We start from the raw sequence: 10,130 nt of genomic DNA, 5'->3' as shown, positions 1-10,130 counted from the left end.
ATGACTGGGATGCCCCAAGGAGAGATTTGGGAATTAAACCTGTGTTGCTCTATAGTCGTTTCACAAGATATTAATACGTTTTGGAAAATATTTTAAAGAAATTCTTATCTTTTTATTGTACCAATGTTTATTTGTCTTCATTATAATGTCATAGAGTGTTTTTAAAAACAAATAAATGCTTACTGCCCAGACACAGGGGTTAGTCTTTTGGGCCTGCACTTGTACTTCAGCCACGCTTAATATTCACCTGATGCTTTAAGAGAACAGCTGTTTGCTTCCCAAGAGGTTTTGAGTGACCCCACTGAAGTGCCCACCAGCCAGATGGCCACTGCTCTGAAACTTTGAAGAACCTCTTAGCCAGGAGAGAAACACAAACATGGAGTCACCTAGCAAAGAGTAAGAAGGAGTGGGCACAGGTCTGGTCTGAGGTAAAGCAGTGGGCAGGTGAAGTTGAAACACAATTTAAGTTCAATGCACCACAAAGTTAAGAAATAAATCTTCTGAAATAGATAAAAAATTTTTAGGCAAATGAGTATATTTTAATTTAAAACTCTTAGTGATGACACATCCACTCTGGAATGATTTTATCATTTTTATTTATTCAAACTTTTATGGGTTTAAATGTTTTTGTAAAACAATTCTTAATTTCACCTGGGTTTACAGATATTTTTCTTGTATGTTCATTCAGGTCAATTAGACAATTAGAAGACCATGTAGCCCTGAGTAATAAATAAACATAAATAAAAATTGCATGCTGAAAAGGTTTATTAAGAAGCAGGGCACATGTGCTGATTTTCCAGTTTTCCATCAAAACAACGGCATCATTGTTACAGTGGCTGATGCTCTTGAGCAAATGTGGTAAAACGTCAGCAGCAAATAACTGAATAATGTAAGAAGGAAGTCTTCCTTGTTTAGCATTGCCATGCTTGTTTTAATTTGTTAGCAATTCTTTCTGCTTGGTGTATATTTGAACACTAGGGGGCACTAAAGTGCTAATGTTTAGTTTAGGAGTATTGATAGATGGCATACTGTAGTTTCGTATCTTTTTGTTGAAAGTCTTTCTGCATTTTCACTGTTAGCAACTTGTGTTTATCAGCTATCACAAAAGGAAAAAAAATGTATAAAATTATATAAAGGCCTATCTGTGTTAAAGTATTTCAAGTTGGTGTTTAATAAAATGAGTCAAATGATTGGCTGGGATGTGAGTTTGCCATTTGACTTTTTGGAGGAGCATGAGCACACATCAGAGCCTAAAGGAGTAATCTAGGGGGAAAAGTTTGAACCCCAGACTGAGCTATCAGGGGTCCACATCGATCAAGCTCACTTTCCTGTCCACTCCAAGCAGAGCCAGTTGTCACACGCCGATCCGGCTCATTGTCACAGATTACTGCTGTCTTTTATTCTGAGATGCTCTTTTAAACGGCTCTCTGAGGAAAGCTAATTGGCTGCTCGGAATGAACACACCTGATGCTGTTGCCAGTCAGTCAGCAGAGACCAACGGCCAGTGACTTGACAACATGTTTTCCATGAGCTGACGCTAGTTTCCTGGCACTAGTGAAGCATGCTTAGTTGGGGAATATTGAACAAGTGTGACTTTGGGCATGTGGTGCAGATGTGAACATGCCATTAAGCTCTCTTTTATTCTCATTAATTCTAGCAGCTCACTACTTTCTGGGGAGCTATTGCAAGTATTTTCTGGTATGGTTGTTCATTTTAGCACTCCCCCTAGTTTCTAGAAAGTCATTTAGAGAGAGACTAGCACGTTGTTTGTTATCCGCATATCTTCATAAAACTGAAATATTTTAGCATGCACAGCAAACATGAAAGAATGAATTTAAATCACAACTTGTGGCCACCCAAGCCTAAATCTTCATACACTGGCATCCCCTCCATCGCAGTGTTTAAGGCAGCTTGAAATAAATATATGTTCTTATTTTTTATATTATAGGGCATGTTATTAATGAAGAATTGCTTCCATTTCCAAAGAGTGTTAAGGTGCAATTATAACTAGGGGGGATGGGGATCAGCAAGGAGGTGAATTTCTACACATTCTAAAAAAATATATAAATACAGTACCGATATAAGAGATATCTCCTCTGCCTTAACTTTTACATTACGCACACTTTATGGGTGGCACAGTGATAAGAGTTGCAGCCCCACAGTTTAAATTCTGCCCAGTCACTGTGAGGACTTTACGTCTTCTCATCATTTCTGTAAGAATTAGCATTTGCAATTCTGCATCCAAAAGATTGTGTTTCAGGTTATTACCAATTCCAAATTGGCCTTTTGTGACCAGTACTCCATCCATACAAGATTCCTGCCTTGTACCCTAGGCAGGCAAAGTAGGTTCTGGTCTCTTTTACCCTGAGCTGATTTAAGCAGACATTACAATGGGTAGATGGTGAAGATGTGTTATTTTAACATGCGATGTTCATCTGTGAACTGCAGTTGAAGAAATTGATATTACTTTAAAAAAACTGGTATTTTTTTTCTGATCAGCTTTTTTTTTGTGCCAATAGATCAAGAGAGCCCTCCAAATCATGAACAGAAATATCAGGGTGGATGGAAGACTTTAGGAATGCCAGTGCCAAGTAATCATCATATCCTATCAAAATCAACAACAGTATGCGCCACCATACTACATGCTAAAATGCTTAAGGATTGGGTGTGTAGGAAGGTAGCTGGCCATTATACATACATACATACCGTATTTCATGGTGTTTTGTTTGTTTTATTTCATGTTATTTTATGTTTTATTTGAAAAATAATTATAGAATAACTACCATAGTAGTGCAATGAATAGCATCATTACCTCACATTTCCAGGATCCTGGGTTTGCATCCTTGCAGGCTGGTGTCTCCATTTCTAGGAGGGTACTCCGATTATCATTTTTATTGGTGATTCTAAATTGGCACCTTATGAGTGAGTGTACCTTGTGATGGACTGGCATCCCATTCGAACAATATGTAGATGAATGAACATTCAAATATTCTGAGCATTTATGATCTTTTTTACTTCAGTTAATGCAGAAGATGAGTCCCAGGAATCTAGTTAGAAGAAACTTTGTTACCAGAAAAAGGTGTACCATAGAAGAAATAAGGATATCTCTCTATTATAAAAAAAAAAAATCTTTGGGAGTCAGACTAGGGAGACGAGACGTGATCTTCTCAGACGACAATTTGAAGTCCCACGAGAGACACTTTAACTTGCTCCCAGTTCTTAAAGTAACAACAAGCGACAAGCAAAACATGCAGTTCACCAGCAGCAGAAAGCCAGCAAATGATCCCACCGCTTCTCCTTCCGTGCTTTCAGCCACCCTAGCCCCCCCTCCCCCCTTCACAACGTGAGCGGCAGAGACGTGAAGTGGCAAAAGGACAGCTGCTATAGAGGCTTTAAAATGATCGGTGGGCAGCGCAACAGCAGCAGGAAGACAGCAGATGATCCAACGGCATCTCCTTAGGATGCGTTCAGCCACCCCCCCTCCCCCTTCCCCCTTTGACAATGCGAGCAGCATTATACGTCCTGCGAGAAAGAGATTTAACCACGCTCGGGGCCAGAAATAAAGGACAAGTATTGTTTTTACAACGTCATGCGAGACAAGGCAGTGAGACATCATTTAAAACAAGTCCACGGACATCTAACCTAGCAGTTGTTGGATTGCTGTTGGCAGACGCGCTTAATGTGCTCCCAGCTCTTAAAACAACAACAAGCGACAAGTAAAACATGCAGCTCGCCAGCAGCAGAAAGCTAGCAGATGATACGACCGCTTCTCCTTAGCGTGCGTTCAGCCGTACCCCCTTCACAACGCAAGCAGCGTTATACATCCTGCGAGAAAGAGATGTAACCATGCCCGGGGCCAAAAATAAAGGACAAGTATTGTTTTTACAAAGGTTTTAAAGTAAAAGTGAAAATAATGCATATGTAACAATTCCCATGAAAATAACAATCTCTTTAAATTGTATATCCAGTAAACTAAACCCGGGGGTGGGCGAGCGAAGCCCCCTAGTCTTATATATAAATGTCTGCGCATAGAAGTGTGGGTGTCTCTCTGGCCCTGAAGTGAGAGGTGGGGTCGGGGTAAGGGCTCCACCTCCGTGGAAACAGAAAACTCGCTTAGCTGCTAATAACACAAGCGAGGCCAGCACGTCAGCAAAACGAAACTTCTGAAGAAAGACAAAGTTGCTTAGCCGCTAATACAGATTTGAGGTGAGTACATCAGCAAAACGTTATCCCTTTTACTTTTCCTCCTGCCGTTAATACACAAGCAATGCAAGCATGTCGGGAAAAAAAAATCCTCCTAGGAGAGAGATGCCCAGAGTAGCTCCTTTCATTTACCTAACATCTGTGCATTTCAGTTTTTTGTTTCTGACAATTTCAATATTTTCTAGAACCCCGGGCTTTTTACAGCACGGGCTTAGACAGCTAGTGTATTATAATGATCTTCGCTGGGGGGTGGTGGGCTGCGCATTCTGTAGTTTTGCCAAAATTGCCAGTCTCCTGTAACATTAACACCTCCCCGATCTTTCACGGCACCTTCAATGCGATTCAGCAAACTCTCATCTACCTCATGTCTTGTACTCAATTTCATCTCAAAGGTAGCTCCTTTAAATTCTAAGTATTCATATATTCACTGTGTTTTAGCTTTTTTCCATCATTTGTGTCATAAAACTTGCTTCCCCGTCCATCTCCTCTTTCTCAAGGCTGCACTGCCTGAAGGCAGGGGATTTCTTACAGTGGTTCATGTATGTAGTAATAGAGCTATTGACTGCTCTGACAATAAATGGAATGCATTTTGAGAACCACAAAACAATAGTGCATTATATTTCTGTTCTAAGTACATTTCCTCTCATAAAATTCTTATTAATTATCAGATAACACAATCCAGGTCATTGTGTATCAATGAATATGTTTTGAAACTTGCGCCTCACGGTGTTATGCTGTATATTCAATAAGACTGTTAAAGCTGACCAATCACAGAGTATAGTTACAAACAGCACCTGCACATTAAACATCCTTACCAGTTGTCTGTAAAGAAGAAAATGAGAATATAAAAGCATTTCAGTGGAGCTTTGAGTCAGTCACTTACAAAATTAGAGTAAAAAGCTTTAGTAATAAGAAACTCCATTTAGATTTAATTGATGGAGATAAACTAAACAAACTCAATCACTATATAGTTCCACATTTTTCAAAACATCCTACTTCTTTGCATTACATTACATACTGTAGAACTAACATTATCACTGAATTAATATGCTTTTTATGTTATTTCCAGTATTTCTAACTAGTATCCAGTATTCAGCCACTATCTGTGCGAACAGAACAATAAAATGAAACACAGTCTAGAGATTTTAATTGTATTTTGCTCACTACACCTAACGACTCATTAGTGTCTGTTATTGTAGACTCAAACTCCTTCCAGTTTAGATCCTTATCCCTTATTAAATTTTCCGCTGTTCTGTAGTTCCTCGTTGTAGCAGCAGAGAAAGTGTTCTACAACTCTTCTATCTCTATATCTGCAAAATAAGAATGTTAAAGTTTACACCACTCTACAACTGTTGTTTCTTTAAGTTGGATGCCAGATGCAGGTGTGGAGGCAAATGACAGAGCTGATCTTTGAGATTCTCAGGTACACTCATGGATCAACAACAAGATGATGTTTGGAATCTCTTATGTTCTTTTTTTTTTTTTTTTTTAATTTTATTAATTTTATTGTAGTCATTCTATACAAATAGATACATTTTTACAAAATATAGGATTGAAAACAAGTCGCCCCCCACCTCTGAGAGAGAGAGCATGGCCAACAGAGTAAAACGTAAGGCTTGTAGACATACCTAAATTGATGAGTTTAATAGGGCAATAGAGATAAATGGAGAAGAAAAAGAAATGTGGAGATAATTGCTTCCTCGTTGCATTAAGAGCTTATTCTAAGATATTATTGATTAGATCTTGCCATGGTTTTGAAAACATTCTGTACAGATCCTCTAACTGAATATTTTTCCAATTTCAAATAGTATAAAACATCGGTTTCCCACTGACTTAAAAGAGGAGAGTTAGGATTCTTCCAGTTTAGCAAAATAAGTCTGCGTGCCAAAAGTGTAGTGAATGCAATCACAGTTTGTTTGTCCTTCTCCACTTCAAGCTCGTCTGGAAGAACACCAAACACAGCTGTTAATGGGTTAGGAGGAATTGTGATACCAAGGCTGTCTGAAAGGCACTTAAAAATTTTTATCCAAAATAATGTTAATTTGGTGCAGACCCAGAACATGTGACCCAGTGAGGCTGGGACTTGATCGCAGCGTTCGCAGGTTGGATCTTGACCTGGAAACATTTTGAACAGTTTTAGGCAAGACAGATGTGTTCGATATATAATTTTGAGTTGAATAATTGTATGCTTTGCACATATGGAGCTCGAGTGAAGTCTCTGAATTGCTATTTTCCACTCCTTTTCTGATATATTGATTAAGAGATCTTTTTCCCATTGTCCTCTTGGATCTCTAAAAGGGAGGGACTGCAAGATAATTTTATATATTGCAGAGATGGTGTCTAAGTCCTTGAAATTGAGCAATATTTTTTCCAGCATGGAGGAAGGTGCAAGATGAGGAAAATCGGGCAGGTTCTGTTTAACAAAGTTCCTAATTTGAAGATATTGAAAGAAATGTGTGGCTGGAAAGTTAAATTTGGAGTGTAATTGTTCATAGGATGCAAAGATGTTGTCTATATAAAGATCTCAAAGCAATTTAATCCCAAATCTTTTCCAGATATTAAAAACTGCATATGTTTGCAAGGGTTGAAAGAGGTGGTTCTCTTGCAGAGGTGCCACAGATAAAAATATTCTCCTCTTAAAATGCTTTCTACATTGGTTCCATATTCTGAGTGAGTGAAGCACAATTGGGTTATTAGTATATTGCTGATAACTTGCATTTATTGGGGCACAAAGCAGGGAATATAAAGAAGTACAGTACTGCAGGATTTTATTTCTATTGCGGACCAAGCCTGTGTATGTTCATCTATTTGTGTCCAGGTTTTTATAGCTTGTATGTTTGCTGCCCAGTAATAAAACTGAAAGTTGGGTAGAGCCATGCCACCTTCTGCCTTAGGTCTTTGTAGGGTCACTCTTTGGATACGTGGGTGTTTTGAGTTCCAAATAAATGAGGTAATTGTTGAATCTAATTGCTTAAAAATGATTTATTAATGTATATTTGAATGTTTTGAAATAAAAAAGTAGCTTAGGAAGTAGCTTAGGAAGAATATTCACCTTAACAATGTTAATTCTTCCAGCTAGAGTGAGATGAAGGATTGACCATCTATGCAAGTCTTGCTTAATTTTTTCCATACAAACGGCGAAATTTTGTTGATAAAGAGCTTTATGTTTACTTGTGATGTTTACCCCTAGGTATTTAAACTGATCTGCGATAATAAAAGGGAAGGTGTCCAATCTAATATTGTGTGCTTGAAAATTCACTGGAAAGAGCACACTTTTATTCATTTTTATGTTCTTTTCTGCCTTTTTCTTCTTGACAAGGCAGTACCAGTCTTTCCAACACAGTGTACACTTACTTCCTTTGTGAAATATACTGGCTTTAAGCAATGCACTCCAAAAATTAGATTAAATTCATCAATTTTATTTGACTGTATGTATACAGAGATTGGACATGGTAATTTGTTTTCTTGTGAAATGCATCTTAGAACTACAAGCTCTAATGCATTACTTCATTCATTATCAAACATAAATCAATGAAAAAAATGTTATAAAACACCACTAATTATGTATACACTTTTTTCTGTGTTTTTAAGTGTGTAAATAATTTAAAGATAGAAAAAAGAAGGCTGATCCAATTAATACTGTCCTCAATCTCATACAGTCTTCTTGTACCAAAATAAATGTTACCAATCTAGAGTGGACCATCTTACAATGGTTGGATAGCGAAGATCTAGACCACTATTTGCTCAGGATGCAATCTTAAACCATGACATTATAGCTTTGAATAAATTATTGGTCTTTAAAGTTACAGCTACAAATCCCACCTCCACCTTGAATGCATCCATCACTTCTACCGCAGACCTCAACACTGTCACACTTCCCTCATACATATCCTGTACAACTCTTACATACTTCTCTGCCACTCCCGACTTCCTCATACAATACCACAACTCCTTTCGATGCACCCTGTCATATGCTTTCTCCAGGTCCAAAAAGACGCAATGCAACTCCTTCTGGCCTTCTCTATACTTCCTCATCAACTCCCACAGAGCAAACATCACATCTGTGGTGCTCTTTCTTGGCACGAAACCATACTGCTGCTCACTAATCATTACCTCACTTCTTAACCTAGCTTCCACTACTCTTTCCCATAACTTCATGCTGTGGCTCATCAATTTTATCCCCCTGTAGTTACTACAGTCCTGCACATCCCTCTTATTCTTAAATATCGACACCAGTACACTTCTTCTCCAATCCTCAGGCATCCTCTCACTTTCCAAGATTCCATTAAACAATCTGGTTAAAAACTCCACTGCCATCTCTCCTAAACACCTCCATGCTTCCACAGGTATGTCATCTGGACCAACGGCTTTTCCATTCTTCATTCTCTTCATAGCTGTCCTTACTTCCTCCTTGCTAATCCGTTGCACTTCCTGATGCACTATCTCCACATCATCCAACCTCTTCTCTCTCTCGTTCCGTATAGTTTTTCAATGATGTACATAAACCTTCGCTTATTGGCAGATTAAAACTGCAAAGTACACTACGTAACTTCTGCAAGTCAGAGCAACAGTTTACTAATTTATCAAGAAGCATGAACATCTTTCATTTTTCATGTGTTCCACACTCAGCACTGGCATCTGTTCAGGATATGAAAGTGTATTTGCCATTCATAATAAATTTTCTTATTTTTGGACATTATAACATCTTGTGATAAATGGAAAATTCAAGGCCTTGTTTAGCTCTGCTAGAAGTTTGAATTGGTAAATAAAATGAACAAGCAGACAGTTCACAGAGGACAACATGATTATGAAAAGCACAATTTGTTTAACTGGTGAATTTTTCTCTCAGTCACTGTTTGTCAACAAAAAAGTTAAGATGAAGGGCTATCATAGATTTGAATATTTAGAGAGAAACAGGGGCTAAGAAATTAGCCTATTGAATGATAGATGTACTATAACCTATTTTTAGCATAAATTATTATAAGGGTATTTGAAAGACTGGTGTGGATATGCAATTGTGGAGACTTTGATTCAGCAAGAGAGAAAACTTTTTTCAGTTACAATTCACAGTTCACAGCCAACAGAAACTTAAGAAAGCCACAAATCCCAAAGTCCCAAAACACAGGACATGAAAAGGAGTACATCAACTAATGGACTATGGCTGAGTGTCTACTGGCTACCTTAACTATTGAACTGTTTCTAATTAGGAAAATTACAGCATTATTACCTTGTGTGTTATATGTATTATTTAATGCTAAGAATTTAATAAGTTTATAGTTTGGTGACGTGTTACATAGACTCTTGTCTGTCTCCGTCGTGGTAGAGTGGCACTCCAACCATACCAGCCTCTGGCCCCTTTAACCCTGAACTGGTTAAAGCAGGCATCATGAAGAGCAGATGGTGGAGATGTGCTATTTTAACATGATATGCTTGTCTGTGAGCTGTAGTTGAAGAGAATGATATTACTTTTAAATAACTGTGGTATTTTTCTGATCAGCTCTAACTAAATCTTACTCATTCTGTTTTGGTTGCCCTGTGATGGTACATGGTGCAGATACCACTTTGATCAAGACAGCCCTCCAAACCAAGAACAGAAATCTCACGGTAGATGGAAGACTTTAGAAATGCCAGTGCCAAATGATCACGATATCCTATCAAAGTCACAGACACTATGCTACTCCTTACTACATTCTAAACTGCTTAGGGTTGGGCTCTGCAAGCAGGTAGTTGACTGTTATACGTACAAACTGTAGTTCTTGGCGTGTTGTTTGTTTAATTTCATGTTGTGTTATGTTTTATTTAGAAAATGGCCACCACAGTAATGCATTGGATAGCATTGTTACCACACACTTCCAGGTTGCTGGATTTGCATTCTTGCCAGCAGGTATTTTTATTTCTGGGTTGATTTTTTCTGGGCATTCATCAAC

Source organism: Erpetoichthys calabaricus, chromosome 2, assembly GCF_900747795.2.
Source record: "Erpetoichthys calabaricus chromosome 2, fErpCal1.3, whole genome shotgun sequence".
In the NCBI taxonomy this organism is placed as follows: Eukaryota; Metazoa; Chordata; class Cladistia; order Polypteriformes; family Polypteridae; genus Erpetoichthys; species Erpetoichthys calabaricus.
This window is presented reverse-complemented; position numbering follows the sequence as displayed.